General features: G+C 37.3%; 1 long non-coding RNA gene across 1 annotated transcript; it reads right to left on the bottom strand.

Moving 5' to 3' along the window:
- Positions 1-11,136: 11,136 nt before the first annotated feature.
- LOC121982724 lies at positions 11,137-12,348 on the bottom strand. The gene is made up of 2 exons (XR_006112210.1): positions 12,167-12,348; positions 11,137-11,332 (listed from the first exon to the last, which is right to left on the bottom strand). It is a non-coding gene; the product is annotated as an uncharacterized LOC121982724 (long non-coding RNA).
- Between the last annotated feature and the right edge of the window lie 12,021 nt (positions 12,349-24,369).

The raw sequence follows: 24,369 nt of genomic DNA, 5'->3' as shown, positions 1-24,369 counted from the left end.
GCGGCTCTCAATGTTTAACGACGGAGCTCGTCGGTCTTCCGCTCGGAGGGTTTATAGACGCCGGCTCGTCTCTTGATCTTTAACGACGGTGCTCGTCGGCGCGGATATTTATAGCCGGACGGCGCGGCTCTCGATCTTTAACGACGGTGCTCGGCGGCGCGGAGGTTATAGACGCCGACTCGCCTCTTGATCTTTAACGACGGTGCTCGCCGGCGCGATAGGTCGGCGCGGCTCTCGATTTTAACGACGGAGCTCGTCGGTCTTCCGCTCTATAGAGTCGCTCTCGATCTTTAACGACGGTGCTCGTCGGCGCGATAGGCTCGTCGCTTGATCTTTAACGACGGTGCTCGTCGGTCTTCCGCCGGAGGGTTTATAGACGCCGGCCGATCTTTAACGACGGTGCTCGTCGGCGCGGATATTTATAGCCGGACGGCGCGGCTCGATCTTTAACGACGGTGCTCGTCGGTATTCCGCCGGAGGGTTTATAGACGCCGCTCGTCTCTTGATTAACGGTGCTCGTCGGCGCGATGTTTATAGCCGGGCGGCTCTCGATCTTTAACGACGGTGCTCGCCGGCCTTCCGGAGGGTTTATAGACGCCGCTCGCCTCTTGATCTTTAACGACGGTGCTCGCCGGCGCGGTTATTATCGGCGCGGCTCTCGATGTTTAACGACGAGCTCATCGGTCTTCCGCATAGATGCCGGCTCGTCTCTCGATTTTTAACGACGGTGCTCGCCGCGGATATTTATAGCCGGACGGCTCTCGATCTTTAACGACGATGCTCGTCGGCCTTCCGCTCGGATTATTTATAGCGTCTCTCGATATTTAACGGCGGTGCTCGTCGGCGGATATTTATAGCCGGTCGGCGCGGCTCTCGATCTTTAACGACGGTGCTCGTCGGTCTTCCGCCGGAGGGTTTATAGCCGGCTCGCCTCTTGATCTTTAACGACGGTGCTCGTCGCGGTTATTTATAGCCGGCCGGCTCTCGATGTTTAACGACGAGCTCGTCGGTCTTCCGCTCGGGATTTATAGACTCGCCTCTCGATCTTTAACGACGGTGCTCGTCGGTAGCGGATACCGATCGCCGCGGCTCTCGATCTTTAACGATGCTCGTCGGTCTTCCGCCGGAGGGTCTATAGACGCCGGCTCGTCTCTTGATCTTTAACGGGGCGGATATTTATAGCCGGTCGGCGCGGCTCTCGATGTTTAACGACGGAGCTCGTCGGTCTTCCGCTCGGGGATTTTATAGCCGGCTCGTTGATCTTTAACGACGGTGCTCGTCGGCGCGGATATTTATAGCCGGTCGGCGCGGCTCTCGATCTTTAACGACGGTGCTCGTCGGTCTTCCGCTCGGAGGGTTTATAGACGCCGGCTCGTCTCTTGATCTTTAACGACGGTGCTCGTCGGCGCGGATATTTATAGCCGGTCGGCGCGGCTCTCGATGTTTAACGACGGTGCTCGTCGATCTTCCGCTCGGGGATTTATAGACGCCGGCTCGTCTCTCGATCTTTAACGACGGTGCTCGTCGGCGCGGATATTTATAGCCGGTCGGCGCGGCTCTACGGTTTAACGTCTGGGCTAGACGGCCGTTAAGGCTAATTTTGACACTTCCGTTCGGCGTAGCTCTTTGCCTTTCCCCCAGCTTGGATAATGCCCTCCTGGCCGCACGGCTCAGGATCTACTTCATCGAGTATTTTGGCTCGGATAATATACCTCCGTCCGAATGGCACGGGGCCTTCGATTTGGAGCATTTTGCTCGAATAATTTTACCTCCGCCCGATCGGCTCGGGGGCCTTCGTTCCTCGAGCGCTTTGCTCGGATAATTTACCTCCGGCTGAACGGTACGGGGCCTTCGATCATTGAGCTCGGGGTTCGGTTAATATACTCCCGGCCGAGCGGCACGGGGTCTTCCCATCGAGCTCGGGGCTCGGTTTCTATACCCCGGCCGAGCGGCACGGGTCTTCCCATCGAGCTTGGGGCTCGGTTAATATGCTCCCGGCCGAGCGGCACGGGATTTATTCCATCGAGTCTTTGGCTCAGTTTCTATACTCCCGGCCGAGCGGCACGGGCTTCCCATCGAGCTTGGGGCTCGGCTAATATACTCCCAGCCGAGCGGCACAGGTTTCCCATCGAGCTCGGGGCTCGGTTAATATGCTCCCGGCCGAGCGGCACGGGTTTTCCCATCGAGCTCGGGGCTCGGTTAATATGCTCCCGGCCGAGCGGCACGGGTTTCCCATCGAGCTCGGGGCTCGGTTAATATGCTCCCAGCCGAGCGGCACGGGTTTCCCATCGAGCTCGGGGCTCGGTTAATATGCTCCCGGCCGAGCGGCACGGGAGTTTTTACTTAAACTACCAATCTATGAGCAACAGGTAATTGAAAGAACTGACCTATCGATCGGCACGACTAGGACCCAATTTCTCAACTCCCGAATACCCGTGGAGTGAGGAGTATACGTTATACTTGTCGAAACTTATTGGCCAGTCGCCTCGCCTGATGAAGACCCCTTTGTCAGACCAATATCGGGGCAGGAGTTACTCCCACTTGAGTGCTGGTCGGACCCTTATTTTGCCCCCATTTTTAATGTTTCTCCGGTCGGTCCTCCTGGGTCACTCGGATATCTGCTCAGCTTGAGCCTTTTGTCTCTGTTGCTCCACGAGCTTAGCTGCTCTTGCCTCCATTAGAGCGTCGAGTTTCTCCTGGGGGAGCATCACGGTGTGAGGTCATCCAGCCTCGTCCATCTCGCCAATTTGATCCTGTCCGAGTCGCTGAATCGACGGACGCTGAGCACATGGCGCTCTCCTCTATCTCCGACCAACTGCACCGACCTCCGGCGAACCTGCACAGAAGTCGGGCCGGGGAGGGGTCCCCGGCGACGACCCTCCGACGCTCAAGTCAGGCAAGCAGACAGCAGATATGAGGCTCCAACATGCGAGAGAGCGTACCTCCGGCGAAGGGTGAGGACCCTTATATAGGGCTATGAAGAGGCATGTGCACTCACACCGAGGTGCACACGTGTTCTGTGCCATACCTTAGTATGGGCTTGTCAGATGAGCTTGCCTGACCCCTTACTGCTACAGTTCGAGCACGTATCTGATGGGACAGTGAGCCCATGCCCTAAGATCCTGCGTATCACCTGCTGTCAGAGGATATTTCTGTCTTTGTCTCCATGCCGAGCGTCCGACCGGTCGGCGGTTTCCTCACGTCCGACCGGTCGGACGTGCTGATCCGCTCGGGAGCTTCCTGGTCGCGTGCTCGGGACTGTTCGCAGTGTTGATACTTCATTCCTTCGGCCGAGCGGGCCATCCGATCGGCACTATTATACTGTTCATCATGAGTGTCGGAACCCCGACTCCCTGCCGGGGTGCCTCGCTTCCGCTCGGAAGCTTCAGCCGGTCGTCACCATCATAATCAGCTCGGCCTTTTACCTTTCCACGTGGCGTTGACTCGGCTAAATGGGGTCCCCCATTCTTACTGCCGGATCAACGACGATTCACGTGTAACGGGAATTTCAATTTCATACTTGATACAATAATGAGTTTAGGGTTTTGAACCACTCATAATGTTAGAGTGTCGCGTTAGGATCACACTTGCACTTTTTGGATTTATTTAGAATAGGAATACAATTAAAGTTTCACATTTAAAAAATATAAAAAAAAATCATGAATTTAAAAGATTAAAAATATCTCCATTGGTAGGAGATATTTTGGATAAAGCCCAAAAATAAATCTATGAGGGATGAAACTCAAAGTGGATAATATTATACCATTATAAAGATACATGAATTATTTTGGTTCTAACAAGTGATATCTCCCAAATGTGTGAACTCTAAGCAAAAAAGTTCAAATAGGTCAACGGACGAAAATCCATATGGGTGGAATAGTGACCTTGAACGAAAGATATGAGGGCTTCTAGAGAAGTGAACTCTAAGTGACAAGTTCAAACGGGTCAATGAGCAAAAATCCATGCGGATGGAATAGTAACCTTGAACAAAGGAGGTGGGACTCCCACAGAAAAGAACTCTAAGTGAAAAGTTCAAGCAGATCAAGGTGACTGAATGTTTGGCGAAAGTCTTGGGGGAGTGAACCCTAGGTGGTGAAAAGTCCATGCAGGCCAAGGGTGACCGGATGGTTGATGAGAATCCTAGAGGAGTGAATCTTAGATAGTCAAAAAGTCTTAGAGGCTCGCAGCAGGGCAATAGTGACTGGATACTTGAGAGAAAGCTCAGAACAGGTCAAGAGTGACCAGATACCTGAGGTGAGACTCGGACTATGAGAATAATGAGGCTCGAAGCAAGTCAATAGTGATCGGATGATTGAGAGGAGACTATAGTAGATCAAGAGTGACCTGATATTAGAAAATGTCTAGACTATGAGAATAATTATAGTCATTTGTTTAAGAGAAGAATTGTTGAGAATATAATATTCAAATCTTATATTTGAAATATATGGAAAAGATCATAAATTTAAAAAAAAAATAAAAGATATCTCTATTGATATGAGGTATTTTGGATAGAATTTAAAAATAAATTTATGAGAATATAGACTTAAAGTAGATAATACCATATAATTATGGAGAATTAAAAAGATGTGAATTTTTTTTCTAACATAGTATCATTCTAGTTTTGTCAAATGCTAACTTGAACAGTAACTTCGGTGAGGACACCAACCCATGTAGTTAATAGAGTTTGTTGGATTTTTCAAGAGCATAAATACGAAATAAATTGAGATTTGTACTCTTGAATTAAAGAGAATCAAATTGCTACATTAGAAAAAATTCAAAATACTTCAATGTGAAGGGTTGCTTTGTCGAAGTGGTGATATGCGTATGACATTCGACGATAGAGAGATTATACATTGAAAGAACGATGGATAAAGAAATACGAATGAAAGAATGTGAGTTTTTTAGATGAAGGATAAAGTGTGAGATTGGGTAGAAGAGCATTTAGAAGAAAATATTAAGAAATTTTGTATTAATTTTCTTACTAGGCAAATTTTGGGTGCATTGATGCTCTTACATGGTTAGATTTAATTATGTTATTTTGATGTGTTTTATAAAGAATTTAAGTTTTATTTATTAGTGTTTTAATGTATGCATCGAGTTTGTAGGGTCTTAGTAGGATGTATATAGAATTCATTTAGCTCATGACTCAATAGGGTGAGATATGATTTTGGAATATTTGGCACAACTAAATTAAATAAAATGGTTTGAATGTGAGACGTTTAATTTGAGAGATTGAAAATTTCTAGACTCTATGACAAAGAACATGGAGTTGTTGAAGACTTGGAGGCAAATATTTCAGGCAACATCAACGAATGATGATTTGAAGATTGAATACTTGGAGGTAAGTCTAAGAGTATCCATATCAATTACCTTATTAAAAATTTTTACCCTAAATTTTGGATAGATTAACTAAAAATTTTCTGCATCAATTACCCTATTCATTCCCTAAATTTAGATTTGATGAATAGTGATTATTTAAATTTAGGGAATGAAACTTCTACCCTAAAAATAAAATAATATTTCTTTTTAATCTATCTCCTTCCACTTAATCTCTTTCATTCCACTCATTTCATAAATATAATAATAAAAAATAGAAGAAAGAGAAGAAAATAATAAAAAAAATTAAGGATGATGGAAATTTTAGGGTATTTGATGTAGTGTATAATGAAAAGTGATTATCTAAATTTAATAAAGTGAGTCATTTATCTTAAATTTTAGATATAGCAATAAAAAAATTGATGTGAATGCTCTAAGACAACATCATCAAAGATGATGTGAAGGTTGAAGATCTAAAGGAAATTGTAGTGTGACTTTTGAAACCTATTCAATTCCTCTATTGTTGTGCTCTAATCTAAGAGAGGTTTTAGCCCATGGTCTTGGCTCATAATGCATTTTGCTAAACTCTTAGGATCATTTTAGATATTGTTCTAGAATCTTCAAATTATTAAAAAAATATCTAGATATTTTGTAGAAGCTTTCTAGATACATAATGTACATTGTTGAAATAAATGATGTATAAGTAGTGTGCTGGAAAGCAATTATGTTTGAGGCCTTACGAAATCAACCTCGTGCACTAGAGGTGAGTAGCACACATAAGGCAAGTATGACAAGGCTAAGGCAACAAAGGTGAATGCTATTTAAGCTTGGGTTGCTACTTAGAACAAGCTATCTCCAAGGTGTGTTCCATCATAGAGGAGATTTGTGCCCATAACTTAAAGGAAGACATTTCCAAGATGAAGTTCATTTATTAGAATTCACTAACCTTCTAGATGACATAGAGTCTGTGATAAGTTAGGTATTGCCACCAACAAAGTCATCCTTGATTGCAAGAATATTTACCATGTGGATTTGCAAGCCGTCACTCAAGAGCTTACTTGACTTGAGCGTTTGTGGGGTTAATTCGACCCTGTCTATACAGGCACTGCCCCAACCTTTCACATTGGGATGATAGGACCCACACTTAAGTAGTGGGTCCCACCACCTCATTGTGAGAGGTTTAGATAGTGTCTGTACAGGCAAGGTGAAATTTATCCGTTTGTCGAGCCGGAGAGTTGCATGGCTTATAGATAGACATGGAAACATGCATGCGTAGATGAGAGATAGGTCATAGGCGCACACACATATCAGACTTAAATTAGGTGTTCAACTGCCACCAATATGGAACGATTCTATCCCAATGTCAGTAATAATCATATACAAGAGTGCTTGCAATGCCAAGAAGGTTAATAGCTAGTTCATTGAACAATCTTAAGAGGCTCTTTAATTTCAAGGGCATGCATATATCTGTCCATCTTAAGAGGCTCTTAAATGAAGCACTTCAGTCCAATTAACATTAAGAAGGCATGTGGCCATTTATAACAACTAAAATCAAGAAGCAACTTAGAGACTATATCATCGAGTTTTTTTTTTAGTTGGCATAAATTCCGATTAATTTTAAGGTAATCTTTCCACAGAAGTTTTCTATTAATTAGCTAATAGAATAAATTAAGAAGTGCTCACAATGAGCGGTCTATTAGGTTAGCATTCTTAGGTTAACTATCATTAAGGAAAATTTATTTATTAATTCGTCAAATCTAAGACTCGATCCTTAAATACTTAAAAAAATTAAGAAGACGTTTTGTCACTGTATCATTGCCCCATAGAGTTCTCTTAGTTGATATGAGAGATCAATGATAAATCTAATCAAATTTCTCTCTTCTACTTTATGTTTGGATACAAAAAATTTATATATCTCCATAAATGATATAATATTGTCCATTTTGGATCTAAGCTCTTATGAATTTATTTTTGGATTATACACAAAAGGTCTCATACCAATAAAGGTATCTCCAGTTTTTTAAATCTATGATCTTTTCCATATATTTTTAATATGACACTTTGATTGTATTTCTAACAATCCTTCCCTGAAACGAAGGACCACCATTATTCTTATAATCTGAGATTTTTCTCAAGTATCTAGTCACTCTTGACCTGTTTTAGACCTCCCATCAAACAACCGATCATTATTGACCTACTCTTGACCTCTAAGACTTTTTCACCACCTAGGGTTCACCTCCTTAGAATTTTCGCCAAGCATCCAGTCACTCTTGACTTCCTTAGACTTTTCACCACCTGAGGTTTACTATTCCAGAATTTTTATCAAATATTTGGTCACCCTTGATCTGCTTAGACTTTCACTTAGATTTTACTTCTCTAATAGTCTCACTTTCTTCATTCAAGGGCATTGTTTTATCCATATGACTCGATTTAGACCATTGCTCTGATAATATTTATTATGATCAAAAGAATTCATATATCTCGATAATAATATGATATTATCTATTTTTAACATAACCTCCATGAACTTAAATTTCATATATTTTTAATATGATATTTTGATTATATTCCTGATCCTTCATGTATGATACGGGTTATTATAGGTCGGTCTGTCAAATGAAGAATGAGTCATGATCAAGAAGGATAGGAGAGGTATATAGCCAATGTACCTTCGCACGCTCGGTCAAGCAAAGTCCGACCGAGCGTAAAGGCACTTAGCCTTATAGAATCTTGTAGTACATTATCGATCGAGCGAAGGTTGAGCAAGCACCAAGGTGCCTTCACGCGCTCAGTCAGGCAAAGCCCGACCGAGTGTAAAGGTACTTAGCATTTTAGAAGCTTGTAGTATATTACCGACCGAATGAAGACCGAGCGAGCGCCAAGGTGCCTTCACGCGCTCAGTCAGACAAAGCCCGACTGAGCATAAAGGCACTTAGTCTTATAGAAGCTCGTAGTATATTACCGGTCGAGTGAAGGTCGAGCGAGCATCAATGTGCTTACATGTGCTCGGTCAGGCAAAGCCCGACCGAGCATAAAAGTACTTAGCCTTATAGAAGGTTGTAGTACATTATCAATCGAGTAAAGGTTGAGCAAGCACCAAGGTGTCATCACGCGCTCGGTCAGGCAAAGCCCGACTGAGCGTAAAGGTACTTAGCCTTATAGAAGCTCGTACTATATTACTGGCCGAGCGAAGGCTAAGCGAGTACCAATGTGCCGACACGCGCTCTGTCAGGCAAAGCTCGACCGAACGTAAGGGTACTTAGCCTTATCTACCGTTTTTAGTATGATCCTAATCAAGTGAGGGCCGAGAGAGAACCCATATGCTTACACGTGCTCGGTCAAGTAAAGTCCGACCGAGAGTAAAGACATTTAGCCTTATAGAAGCTCTTAGTATATTATCAGCTGGTTGAAAGCTAAGCAAGCACCAGTGTGTGTATATGTGCTCAGTCGGGTAAAATCCGATCGAACGTAAGGGCATTCATCCTTATAAAGCTCATAAACATTCTCGGCTGGAACATGCTTAACAAAAGGTATTCTTAAGGTATTCTCAATGTATATATGATCGGCTTGAACGATCGATCGAGAAATGCTTAACATAAGTATATAAGTGTGGCCACCTGGTAAATACGGCGAGAAATGTCTTCTAGAAGCTTCTTCAGTTATAATGACGTGTTCATATACATATCTCATCATAAATATGAGTCACAAACGATAAAAGAGATACATCTGGGGTAAAAAAAGATTTCTTAAAAAGATTATTGCACGAAGCTTAGGAGATTACTTCATCTCCTAACAAACTCTAACAAACCGGGGACCACTTCATGACTACAGAGGTTACATGAGGTAGTATAAAAAGGAGAATCCTCTCCGTTGGCAAGGTAAACAAGTTCTAGCATCTAAACTTTGTTTCAAAGTACTTTAGTTATTGTTCTTCTTCTTCTTCCACCCTTGAGAGAGAAACTGACTTGAGCGTCGGAGGGCGTAGCCAGGAATCCCCACCCCAATCTTAGGTCACTAACGTTTTGTTAGTTTGTCTCACTGTGCGCAGGATCGTGGAAAGGTTCTTCTAGATCTTCAGGAGGCTATTTTCATCAAGGATCGTCGTTCACCGAAACCAGCGCACCACTTCATAGATTTCAAATAGGATCAATGTACATTGAAGGACTATCTATTTGTCGCATAAACACGATGTGCATGGGGAAGCTTCTAAGTTATGTGCATATGATGATAAACTTTTTATCAGTGACAATTAAATAGTTGTGCCCAAGCATATATATCTATAATAACTTGAAGGAAATTATCAATGGAATTCCTCGGATGGACAGGTTAGTGTACGAGGTATTATTCTCATGAAGTATGGGTCTAATAATCAGGTTCTTGTACTCTTCTCCTATGTATGGTCATTATTTAGCATCTTCGTAATTTACCTCTTTTCATGTAATTTGAGATGAGCTATAAGATTATAAAAAAAATCTAAGCATACTCTCCCTCATGTCTTGATCACTTGTATTAATGGTTAGTAATCATCCATGATTTATATTCTCTATGTTGGCCTAAGGACAAATTGACCAGGACGCTGAGGGTGAGCGAATCACCTTTTACCACATAAGATGGGCTATAAAAGTCATATAAGATTAGGGGCGGATCTAGCGGTGAAACCCCTAGTATTATGGGGTTCCATTGGTGGAGATAGAGGATAACACCCCTTATTCAGAGTAAGAATCGTCCCTTCATACTTAAATTCTTAGCACTACAAAAAATAAGACATTTTGGGACAAAATTGGGGACGAATTTTAAAAAAAAATTCGTTGCAAAAATTTTAGGGACAAAAATTGGGATGAAAATTTTTTCGTCACAAAATGGTTGATGCCAACTTTTGGAACGAATTATGGATTGTTGCAAATTTGGGAACGAATTTGGGGACGAATTTGGCGACGAATAAAATTTTCGTCCCCAAATTCGTTGCAAAAAAGTATACAAATTAGCAACGAAAACTATTTTTGTTGCAAACTTAGGAACGAATTTGGGGACGAATTCACATAAATTTTCCGCCAAATTTGTCTCTATTTTTGCAACAAATTTGGGGACGAATTCGGTGACAAATTATATTTTGTTGCCAAGTTTGTCCCTAATATTGGAACGAATTTGGGGACAAATTCGGTGACAAAATTTCTTTTGTTGCCATTTTTGTTCCTAAGTTTGCAATGAATAATAAATTTGTTGCAAAATTGGCAATGAATTTGGCAACAAAAACTTGCCAAATTCTTTGATAATCATAAGATAAATTTTCGTCCCAAAATTCGTCCCAAAATCTTGGACGAAATTTGGGACGAATTTTGTGATTCGTCCCAGAATTCGTCCCAGAATCTGGGACGAATTTTGGGACGAATCCACAAAATTTGTCCCAGAATTCGTCGTAGATTTTTTGTTGCCATTTTTGTTCCTAAGTTTGCAATGAAAAATAAATTTGTTGCAAAATTGGCAACGAATTTGGCAACAAAAACTTGCCAAATTTTTTTTATAATCATATGATAAATTTTCGTCCCAAAATCTGGGACGAATTTTGTAGATTCGTCCCAAAATATGGGACGAATTCTGGGACGAAAATAATTTTGTCCCAAATTACGATAGAATTGGGACAACTCATTTTCGTTGCCAAATTCGTCCCTATATCAAATATTTTTTTCCAGCTTCAATTTATTTCTGCAATACAATCCAAATACATAAAAATAATATGCATTCAACACATCCTAATTTAACATCAACACATCCTAATTTAACATTCAACACATCCTAATTTAACATCAACACATCAACTCATAATTCAAGAAATATAAAGATTTCAACAAAGTTTACATACAAGATCCATCTTGTTCAACAAAGTTTACAAGTTCAACAACCCAAGTCCATCATCCATCTAACAACACTAAGAATACATAACTTTGATCCCCAACACATCAACCCAAGTCATATTCGTGTGCCACAAAATCTTTGATCCCCATAAAATCTCCTTTGCCTACATAACAACAAACAAATAAACTAGATTATGTGTAACAAGAAAGATTGTAAATATTATACGATATAGCCATGTAAAAAGAATAATTAAAAACAAAACATAAATGTGAAATTCCTTAAACATTCTAATAAAAGCCCTAATTCTAATAAAAGTCATATTTACCAACGATATGAATCATCCATGTCATAGCAACGGTAAATAAAATTATAAGAATTATTTTGAAACTAAGTACATGTATCGTAACTATGATACAACCTAATATAATTGGCACATCATATAGAGAGAAAGAGAGAGAGATCTTGTGAAGTATGGTATTAGGGTTCAAATTTCTCACTTAGTTAACTTTATTTTTCATTTTAATTTGCTGAATTTATAGTTTTATCTTTGGTTGGTATTTAATGTAAACTAAAGGATGTTTAAAATAATTGTTCCTTTCATTGTGTTAACTAGTTGACAATTTCATATGAATAACTTTAGCACATTTTTAACAACTCTTTGCAAAATTTTAAAGTAGGAGGATGCATCGTTATCTAGTAAAGAATTTTAGAATAGTGTGATGTAATTCTAGATGAAATATAGAACTTTTATGTATCTATATAGTTTTGAGATTGTACATAGATCAAATTCAGAACTTTTATGCATCATTATCATTGAAGACAAAACAAGAAAGAGCAGCTTATCAAAAAGAAGGAACACAATTAAACAACTATTTAAAGCTAACTTTAACATAATTATTTAAAGTTAACTTTATATAATTAAACAACTATAACATAATTATTTAAAGCTAACTGTATATATAGATCAGTAAATGCATATTAATGAACTTAGGAATACCGAAAAGAAGTGAACAAATACAGCTGTCTTCAACTACAGTGAGATCACACCAAATTGAGACCTGCACAAACAACATTATAAAATCAGGACAAAAATAAAGTCAGAGTATTAGAGACTCCATTCATATTGCCTAGTTATGCTTTAATTTTGTTACTGGTGCACAACTAATAATCATATAGATTAGTCTACGTCAAAGATAAGTCATCTCATACATTGACAGTGGAACAGTGCAAGAAGACAACAGACTTAACCTATAAATGGCAGAGTTGAAAAGTTAAAAAACCATTGATTAATGTGTAAAGCAGTAAACATGAGAAAAAAAATTCATCATACATTATTAAAATCATCAAAAATCATCACCGCCATCATCGTTATCATCGTAGGCATCATCATCGTCGTCATTGGGAGGATTTTGACTTTGAGCGGAGCTCAACTGAAGGTGTTTCATGATTAATTCTTGTTGTCGGCGCATATCTCTAATATCTTTCTCCAAATTAGCCCGTTCTAGGTCTCTTTGCACCCTTTCTTGGTCTCTTTGTGATATTATTTCCTTCAGATGGCTAACCTCATCAGTCAAGGTATTTATTTGGGTCGTAAGTGCTGATGTGGAGGAAGAAGTTCCAACTAATCTTTGGGTTCTACTCAAGGAACCCATCCCCAATATTCTTCTCCCTTTTGGTCCTCCACTGGCCTCTAACCATAAACTCAAATTATTGCCAACAGACTCCTCAGACCCCTGACTCTCGATACCAGCTTGTGAGCATGTTTGAGCTAGCTCGAGTTTATCATATTTTTCCTGTTTTGTAAAACACATACGATATTGATTAGATATAATACAAACACATATAATATTAAGACAATAATGGTAGGTAACTAATTAAATTTAAACCATATATTAAGGTAAAATAAATATTACCTTGACTGCTTTTGCTCTCGCCCCACTCCATGTGTTATCTTTTTTTTTAAAAGTGCGAGTGAAAGTATCAATGAAAGAAGGCTCCTTCCCTATCTCCTTGGTCTAAAAAAACATTATTTCAAATAATGAAATAATTTGATATATATTAAAAATTTATGAAAGAGTGAAACAATTACCATTCTCCGTCTATGCTCATCTATGTTAATGGAGCCTCCCGCATATATAGCACTTGAGTCACCAGAATTGTGAGATTGATTCATTCTATTAAGGTCACTCCTTTGTTTACTTTCCTCCGTTGCCCAAAATATAGTGATCCTCTCCCAATTTTCTTCAGTGATGAAGTTTGGCTTTTTCCCCCGACTCTTTGCGTGGCTTAATACATGTCTAATGTGATCGCCACATTTCTTTTTAAATATTCTTCGTATCTCCATTTCATCATTCGGGTCCCAATTATTTAAGCGCTGAAATAGAAATTTATTTTATTATATAATCACTATAAAATTGAAGTAAACTCAAGAAAATATACTTTGAACTCGCTCCACCAAAGTTGTTTTGTGGCTGATGGAGTGCTTGAATATGTCAAAGAATCCCCTCCCCAATGGTTGTTCACAATTCTATTTATTTCTCGAACAACTTGTACCGGATTTTCAAAGCTGCATTAAATTACAAAATAACGATGTTAAATAATTAAGAAAGGTCTAACAAATAAAATATTTTATAGTACTTACGAATCACCGATGGAGACTAAAGGAGCTCTATCATTCCTAAACTCAGCAAATGAGTTTCTTGCTGAGTCGGGAGGATCTGAGTGGACAGGTAACTGCTCTGGGTAAGGTACTTGTGGCGGCGAATATGAAACCGGTGCAGAAGGTACATGAGATGGACCCGGCTGATGAAGGGGTGGCATAGGTACACTGGCAGGGGAATATGATGCCGGTGGAGAAGACACATGGGATGGGCCTGCCTGAGTAGGGGGTGGCATAGGTTCACTGGCAGGTGATGGATGTGTCTGGTCCTGTGGTCGCCGTCTACGTCCACCACGTCGAAATATATGCTGAAAATTTCAATAATTTAATAAAGTTAATTACAGATCTGATACAAAACAAAGGATAATTGAAAACTTACCATTTTTATGTAAATATTATGGAAAAGGGTGGAGGGGAAATTTATGAAATGTGACCTCTGATAAACTGTAGGAACAAATACAATGTGTTAACAGATAAAGTAAATCAAATTATAAAAGAGACAGTATATACAAAAAAATATGGGAAATTTCTTTAAATAAGCTAACAAAACTTACCCATCATCAAAAATCAAAGTCATCATTGTCATTATCATCCTCCTCCTCCTCTTCCTCTTCCTCCTCCTCTTCCTCTTCCTCTTCCTCTTCCTCCTCCTCCTCCTCTTCCTCCTCCTCTCCTTCCTCCTCCTCCTCCTCCTCATCATCATCAATTTAACTTCTATCTACGTTGATTACTACACCGGTGGGATCTCGTAAAGTTGGAATAATATATTCCTTAGTCTGAAAGGTGTTTGAAACTTCCTCTTGTTGATATGCAATGTTTTCCCAACGTGCCTCAATTTTTTTTCGTGCTTTAGTTTTACAAACAGCCCACCAATCAATCTTATCGCGTTTCAAACTTGGATATGAAGAATAGAATACTTGAATTGCTTGTTGTGCCAACACAAATGGTTCATATCTCTTATAAAATCTCTTATGATTTATTTCAACTAAATTATAATGTGGATGCACTTTCATCCCTCTAACAGGGTCAAACCAGCGACACATAAATAATATAACTTGCATTTGTGGTCCTAGGTATTCTACTTCTATAATTTCATCCAACAAACCATAAAAATCACTGCTTGCACCTCCTTCATTGGATGACGATACGCACACCCCATATTCATGGTATTCTTGCCCATTCCATAGTCTTGAGTATGAAAATTATATCCATTTATGAAATATGCTGGCCAAGTGCGTACGCATGAATTTGGACCCCATGACAGATGGATTAGCCATTCTTGCTCAAGGTGAGCTTGATTAGCTTGAACCTAAGGTCAAAACACAAATTGTTAAAAGTATGCATATGTATCAACAAAATATAGATTATTTACTTACATATGATTTAAACCATGCAGCAAATTCTTCTTCACAAAATCGATCGAACTCTTGTGTCGATAATTCAGAATATAAGTTGGTAAATATCCTACTCAAAAAAACATATTGTTACACAAACAATTGAAAAAATAATAAAATAAAATAAAAATATATACTTACTCGTAATATGATGATACTTCGACAATTTAGTAAAATATATGTTTGACTGCTCGCCATTCTTTACCAATTAAGTATCTTTGTTTACATGATCCACTTGGTCGACCAAGGTAGTTAAAATTGAAAATGAGGTAACATTTGGATCAATAGGACCCTCATCATTTCTGCGCTCTTCGCATTTTGCATTGAACATGAGGTTCAAAATAATATGATGCAAAAGTGGTGACTTCCTCCACAATGTATGCATTAACAATAGAGGCTTCAACTCGTGCTTTATTTTTCACCTTTTTCTTCAAATGATATAAGAATCTGTTGAAGATATATAAAATTATATTAAATATATATATATAAATGATCCAGGAGTAGAAGTATTTTTTTTTTGCATTCAAACAGTCGAATTATACAAATAAGACACTCTACCTTTCAAATGGATACATCCACCGAAAATGGACGGGTCCTCCAACTTTGGCCTCATATGGCAAGTGAATCAAAAGATGCTCCATGGAGTCAAAAAAAGAGGGTGGAAATATCCTTTCTAAATTGCACAAAATGATTGGAATATCTCTCTCTAACTTCTCCATGTGTGAACGTCTCAAAACTGTTGAGCAAATATCATGTAGGAAAATACTTAACTCCGTAATCGCTCCCCATACAAATTGTGGTAAGAGTTCCTTAAAAGCAATAGGAATCAGTCTTTGCATTATGATATGACAATCATGACTTTTCATACCGATTAACTTCCATTCTTTCATATAGACACATCTTCCAAGATTAGAGACATACCCATCTGGAAATTTCAAAGATTTCAACCATTCACATAGGACACGTCTTTGATCCTTATTTAATGTATAAATTGCCTTTGGCTTTGGTCCTCTACTATTTCATCGACATCAAGAGTGGGTCTTTTACATATGAGTCGCATATCTTTTCTTGCATTGAGATTGTCTTTTGTTTTTCCAGTGATATCCATCACAGTATTTATCAGATTATTAAAAACATTCTTCTCAATATGCATTACATCGAGATTATGATGTATCAAATGACTAAACCAATACGGTAAATCCCAAAATATACTTCGTTTAGTCCATTTATGTGTACTCCCATATTCATATGTTGTATCATATGGTTGTTCAATAACAGAGGGAAAGTGATGCACTCTGTACCAAATATCTTGACCTGTCAATCTCAATGGCGGAAGTGTTCTTTCGATCCTATTTTTTGTGAATTCATCTTTATTCTTTCTGAACTTATGATTTGTGGGTAAGAATTGCCTATGACAATCAAAATAACTTGGTTTCTTTCCGTGTTTCAATCTGAATGACTTTGATCTCTCCATACATATTGGGCATCCCAAGATCCCAGCAATACTCCAACCTGATAGCATACCATAGTTGGAAAGTCATTTATGGTCCAAAGAAGAGCAGCCTTCATTATAAACATCCGTTAGAATGAACATCGTATGTAGGAACACCTTCATTCCATAGTTGTTTAAGTTCGCTATCAGAGGTTGCATATAAATATCTATTAACTTCTTTGGATTTTCAGGACTGACACAACCAATGTTAAAAACATATAAGGTGTTTTCATGCACATCCTAGGTGGAAGATTATACGGCGTTAAGATAACTGGCCAACAAGAATAATTTCTTCCTGATTTACCAAACGGAGCAAATCCATCAGCACAAAGACATAATCTAATATTTCTAGTCTCCTTTGCAAAATCTGGATATGTTCTATCAAAATTTTTCCACGCATCTGCATCTGATGGATGACACATTAAACCCTCTTCTGTTTGATGAGTTGCATGCCAAGTCATGTGTTCCGCAGTTGCCTTTGATGCATACAATCTTTGTAACCTAGGAGTTAAAGGTAAATAAAACAACTGGCTGTGTGCTTTACGTCGTTGTTGACTCCTTCTGGTTGTCTTATACCTATCTTGATTACAGAATTTACAAACCTCTACATCTGCATCATCTCTGCGAACATCAATTCTTTCAACAGGAAGACCTAAATCTTTCACCAGTTTTTTCATACTGTAAAAATCAAGAGGCAAATTGTGATCACGTGGCAATGTATCGTCAAACGCTTGAACAATATCATTAAAACAATCTTGCGACATATTATGATCTGCCTTTATATTTAATAATCTGGATGTGAGAGATAATTTAGTCTGACTGTCACAACCGGAATATAATGGTTCATTTGCAGCACTCAATACTTCTTGAAATTTGTAATATATTTCATCCAGACCTGGTACATCAGGCTCCTCCAATGGCAATGTATTAGTGGCAAACATTTGTTCACTTGTTGGAGGAAAACTAGAACTTGCACCAAGCGTCTCAGGAATATAATTCTGACAACTTGCATCAATTACCATCCTCTGATATGGATTGAATTGTTCATAATAACTCTGATCCCCATTAGCAGAGGCTTGAAAATTCCGTCCATAATCCTCATCAGATATCAACGGTTCGCCATGACTTGTCCAATTATAATAATTCGGAGTAAAACCAAATCTACAAAGATGTTCTTCAACTTTATCGGTGGGTAAAAATTTTCCATTGTGACATTTTCTACACGCGCACCTTATCTTCTTGCCATCCAAATACATAATTTGAGTAGATGCAAAATTTAAAAATTGCCTCAGTCCAGTGATAAACTCAGGAGTTAACCCCTGACGATTAGTCAAATTTTTGTTATACATCCAACTTCGCTCATTCTGCATTTTACCTGAATTCAACTATTCAGTTAAACATTATTAAAAGTTACTATAGATAAATCTTATCATTGAAGACAAAACAAAAACAACAGCTAATCAAAAAGAAGGAACGTAATTAATCAACTATAATATAATTAATTATTTAAAGCTAACTTTATATACAAATTATTAAATGCATAATAATGAACTTAAGAATACCGAAAAGAGATCGACAAATACAGCTGCCTTCAACTACACTGAGATCACGCCAAAATAAGACCTGCACAAACAACATTATCAATTAAGACAATAAATTTCGAAAATTAACTTAAATTCAAGAAGGTGCGTGCACGGCGGCAGCCATACGTCGTCCAGCCATCGCAAGCCAGCGGGCAGCCACACGCCGGCCAGGCAGCGGCCTGCCGGCGGCCAGACAAGGACTGCCGGCAGCCAAACGGAGCCAGCCGTAGGCAAGGAAGGGCTGGCGGCGGCGGCCAGCACGCGCCTGGCGTCGGCGGCCAGGCAGCGCCTGGCGGCGGCCAGGCAGCGCCTGGCGGCGGCCAGGCAGCGCCTGCACGTAGGCAACCCACGCCGGCAAGCAACCCCGCGACGCCGACAGAGAGAGATCAGAGAGCAGAGGGCTTACCAAACGAAAACCTTCCACCGCCGATCGTCGGAGATCACGCCGTTGCCGGTCGGAGATGCGGCCGAAATCCTGGAAATTGCAGCTGGAAAGAGGAACGGGGGAGAGAGAGGAAAGAAATGAGGGAAGGGAAAAAGAATCGGGTAGAAGATTAGATCTAGGGTTTTTAGGAACAAACATTTTTTGTTCCCAATTTCGTCCCTAAAATTGGGACGAATCCATGGATTCGTCCCAAATTTTGGGACAAATACTGAATTCGTCCCAAAATCTGGGACGAATTCAGAAATTTGTCCCAGAATTTATTTTTTTTTTAAATAAAAGAGGAACAAAATCAAAATGAATAAATACGAACCTAGAGACATCGGAATTTGATGAAACAAGTTTCTATGTGCTCGTATCATTATCCTGATCATAAATCTATCAATAAAAATATTTTTTACCAAATAGATATATTTTTGGAATTTTTTAATCCTAAATTGACCTAATTGGGTGTTAAAAATTCAAATCGCTTAAAATATTAATTAAAAATTATGCATGAAGACGTATTTACGATCAGCTCAACGATACGGACGCATAGAAACTTGTTTCATCAAATTTCGATGTCTCTAGGTCCATATTTAGGTCTTAGGTGTTTGATTTTATTTATTTAAAATTATTTTCAGTTTTGGGACGAATCCTGGATTCGTCCCAAATTTTGGGACGAATCCAGAGATTCGTCGCAAAATTTTATTTATTAAAAAATAAAAAAACAAACTTGGACGCCTTAAATACGGACCTAGAGACATCGGAATTTGATGAAACAAGTTTCTTTGTGCTCGTATCATTATTCTGATCATAAATATATCAATAAAAATATTTTTTACCAAATATATATATTTTTGGAATTTTTTAATCCCAAATTGACCTAATTGGGTGTTAAAAATTCAAATCATTGAAAATATTAATTAAAAATTATGGAAGATGATGTATTTATGATCAGCTCAATGATACGGACGCATAGAAACTTGTTTCATCACATTCCGATGTCTCTAGGTCCATATTTAAGCTTTCGGACACTAATTTACAATTATTCACTACAAACACCTTTTTTGTTAGTATCAACCTATATATGTTTTAAAAAATATATACCTAGAGACATCGGTATTTGATGAAACAAGTTTCTATGTGATCGTAACAGTATCCTGATCGTAAATCTATCAATAAAAATATTTTTTACCAAATAGATATATTTTTGGAATTTTTTAATCCCAAATTGACCTAATTGGGTGTTAAAAATTCAAATCGCTTAAAATATTAATTAAAAATTATGGATGATGACGTATTTACGATCAGCTCAATGATATGGACGCATAGAAACTTGTTTCATCAAATTCCGATGTCTCTAGGTACATATTTAGGCCTTAGGTGTTTGATTTTATTTATTTAAAATTATTTTCAGTTTTGGGACGAATCCTGGATTCGTCCCAAATTTTGGGATGAATCCAGGAATTCGTCCCAAAGTTTGGGACGAATCTCTGGATTCGTCCCAAATTTTGGGACGAATCCAGAGATTCGTCCCAAAACTTTATTTATTAAAAAATAAAAAAACAAACTTGGACGCCTTAAATACGGACCTAGAGACATCGGAATTTGATGAAACAAGTTTCTATGTGTTCGTATTATTATCCTGATCGTAAATCTATCAATAAAAATATTTTTTACCAAATATATATATTTTTGGAATTTTTTAATCCCAAATTGACCTAATTGGGTGTTAAAAATTCAAATCGCCGAAAATATTAATTAAAAATTATGGATGATGACGTATTTACGATCAGCTCAACGATGCAGATACATAGAAACTTATTTCATCAAATTCTGATGTCTCTAGGTCCATATTTAGGCCTTAGGTGTTTAATTTTATTTATTTAAAATTATTTTCAGTTTTGGGACGAATCCTGGATTTGTCCCAAAATTTGGGACAAATCCAGGAATTCGTCCCAAAGTTTGGGATGAATCTCTGGATTCGTCCCAAATTTTGGGATGAATCCAGAGATTCGTCCCAAAATTTTATTTATTAAAAAATTAAAAAACAAACTTGGACGCCTTAAATACGGACCTAGAGACATCGGAATTTGATGAAACAAGTTTCTATGTGTTCGTATCATTATCCTTATCGTAAATCTATCAAAAAAAATATTTTTTACCAAATATATATATTTTTGGAATTTTTTAATCCCAAATTGACCTAATTGGGTGTTAAAAATTCAAATCGCTGAAAATATTAATTAAAAATTATGGAAGATGATGTATTTACGATCAGCTCAAAGATACGGACGCATAGAAACTTGTTTCACCAAATTCCGATGTCTCTAGGTCCATATTTAAGCTTTCGGACACTAATTTACAATTATTCACTACAAACACCTTTTTTGTTAGTATCAACCTATATATGTTTTAAAAAATATAAACCTAGAGACATCGGAATTTGATGAAACAAGTTTCTATGTGATCGTATCATTATCCTGATCGTAAATCTATCAATAAAAATATTTTTTACCAAATAGATATATTTTTGGAATTTTTTAATCCCAAATTGACCTAATTGGGTGTTAAAAATTCAAATCGCTTAAAATATTAATTAAAAATTATGGATGATGACGTATTTACGATCAGCTCAACGATACGGATGCATAGAAACTTTTTTCATCAAATTCCGATGTCTCTAGCTCCATATTTAGGCCTTAGGTGTTTGATTTTATTTATTTAAAATTATTTTCAGTTTTGGGATGAATCTCTGGATTCGTCCCAAATTTTGGGACGAATCCAGAGATTCGTCCCAAAATTTTATTTAATAAAAAATAAAAAAACAAACTTGGACGCGTTAAATACGGATCTAGAGATATCGGAATTTGATGAAACAAGTTTCTTTGTGCTCGTATCATTATCCTGATCGTAAATCTATCAATAAAAATATTTTTTACCAAATATATATATATTTGGAATTTTTTAATCACAAATTGACCTAATTGGGTGTTAAAAATTCAAATTGCTGAAAATATTAATTAAAAATTATGGTTGATGACATATTTACGATTAGCTCAATGATACGGATGCATAGAAACTTGTTTCATCAAATTCCGATGTCTCTAGGTCCATATTTAAGCTTTCGGACACTAATTTACAACCGTTCACTACAAACACCTTTTTTGTTAGTATCAACCTATATATGTTTTAAAAAATATATACCTAGAGACATCGGAATTTGATGAAACAAGTTTCTATGTGCTCGTATCATTATCCTAATTGTAAATCTATCAATAAAAATATTTTTTACCATATAGATATATTTTTGGAATTTTTTAATCCCAAATTGACCTAATTGGGAGTTAAAAATTCAAATCGCTTAAAATATTAATTAAAAATTATGGACGATGACGTATTTACGATCAACTAAATGATACGGATGCATAGAAACTTGTTTCATCAAATTTCGATGTCTCTAGGTCCATATTTAGGCCTTAGGTGTTTGATTTTATTTATTTAAAATTTTTTTCAGTTTTGGGACGAATCCAAGATTCGTCCCAAAATTTGGGACGAATCCAGGAATTCGTCCCAAAGTTTGGGACGAATCTCTGGATTCGTCCCAAATTTTTGGACGAATCTACTTTGGGACAAATTCCTGGATTCGTCCCAAATTTTGGGACGAATCCAGAGATTCGTCCCAAAATTTTATTTATTAAAAAATAAAAAAACAAACTTGGACGCCTTAAATACTGACCTAGAGAAATCAGAATTTGACGAAACAAGTTTCTATGTGTTCGTATCATTATCCTGATCGTAAATCTATCAATAAAAATATTTTTTACCAAATATATATATTTTTGGAATTTTTTAATCCCAAATTGACCTAATTGGGAGTTAAAAATTCAAATCACTGAAAATATTAATTAAAAATTATGGATGATGACGTATTTACGATCAGCTCAACGATACGGACACATAGAAACTTATTTCATCAAATTCCAATGTCTCTAGGTCCATATTTAGGCCTTAGGTGTTTGATTTTATTTATTTAAAATTATTTTCAGTTTTGGGACGAATCCTGGATTCGTCCCAAAATTTTATTTATTAAAAAATAAAAAAACAAACTTGGGCGCCTTAAATACGGACCTAGAGACATCGGAATTTGATGAAACAAGTTTCTATGCGTTCGTATCATTATTCTGATCGTAAATCTATCAATAAAAATATTTTTTACCAAATATATATATTTTTGAAATTTTTTAATCCCAAATTGACCTAATTGGGTGTTAAAAATTCAAATCGCTGAAAATATTAATTAAAAATTATGGATGATGACGTATTTACGATCAGCTCAACGATACGGATACATAGAAACTTATTTCATTAAATTCCGATGTCTCTAGGTCCATATTTAGGCCTTAGGTGTTTGATTTTATTTATTTAAAATTATTTTCAGTTTTGGGACGAATCCTGCATTCGTCCCAAAATTTGGGACGAATCCAGGAATTCGTCCCAAAGTTTCGGATGAATTTCTAGATTTGTCCCAAATTTTGGGACGAATCCAGAGATTCGTCCCAAAATTTTATTTATTAAAAAATAAAAAAACAAACTTGGACGCCTTAAATACGGACCTAGAGACATCAGAATTTGATGAAATAAGTTTCTATGTGTTCGTATCATTATCCTGATCATAAATCTATCAATAAAAATATTTTTTACCAAATATATATATTGTTGGAATTTTTTAATCCCAAATTGACCTAATTGGGTGTTAAAAATTCAAATCACTGGAAATATTAATTAAAAATTATGGAAGATGATGTATTTACGATCAGCTCAATGATACGGATGCATAGAAACTTGTTTCATCAAATTCCGATGTCTCTAGGTCCATATTTAAGCTTTCGGACACTAATTTACAATTATTCACTACAAACACTTTTTTTGTTAGTATCAACCTATATATGTTTTGAAAAATATATACCTAGAGATATCGGAATTTGATGAAACAAGTTTCTATGTGTTTGTATCATTATCCTGATTGTAAATCTATCAATAAAAATATTTTTTACCAAATATATATATTTTTGGAATTTTTAATCCCAAATTGACCTAATTGGGTGTTAAAAATTCAAATCGCTTAAAATATTAATTAAAAATTATGGATAATGACGTATTTACGATCAGCTCAATGATACAGACGCATAGAAACTTGTTTCATCAAATTCTGATGTCTCTAGGTACATATTTAGGCCTTAGGTGTTTGATTTTATTTATTTAAAATTATTTTCAGTTTTGGGACGAATCCTGGATTCGTCCCAAATTTTGGGACGAATCCAGAGATTCGTCCCAAAATTTTATTTATTAAAAAATAAAAAAACAAACTTGGACGCCTTAAATACGGACCTAGAGACATCGGAATTTGATGAAACAAGTTTCTATGTGTTCGTATCATTATCCCGATCGTAAATCTATCAATAAAAATATTTTTTACCAAATATATATATTTTTGGAATTTTTTAATCCCAAATTGACCTAATTGGGTGTTAAAAATTCAAATCGCTGAAAATATTAATTAAAAATTATGGATGATGACGTATTTACGATCAGCTCAACGATATGGACGCATAGAAACTTGTTTCATCAAATTCTGATGTCTCTAG

The sequence above is a fragment of the Zingiber officinale genome, chromosome 5A (genome assembly GCF_018446385.1).
Source record: "Zingiber officinale cultivar Zhangliang chromosome 5A, Zo_v1.1, whole genome shotgun sequence".
Lineage (NCBI taxonomy): Eukaryota > Viridiplantae > Streptophyta > Magnoliopsida > Zingiberales > Zingiberaceae > Zingiber > Zingiber officinale.
Note: the sequence above shows the minus strand (reverse complement) of the source record. Positions and strands in the feature narration are given on the sequence as shown.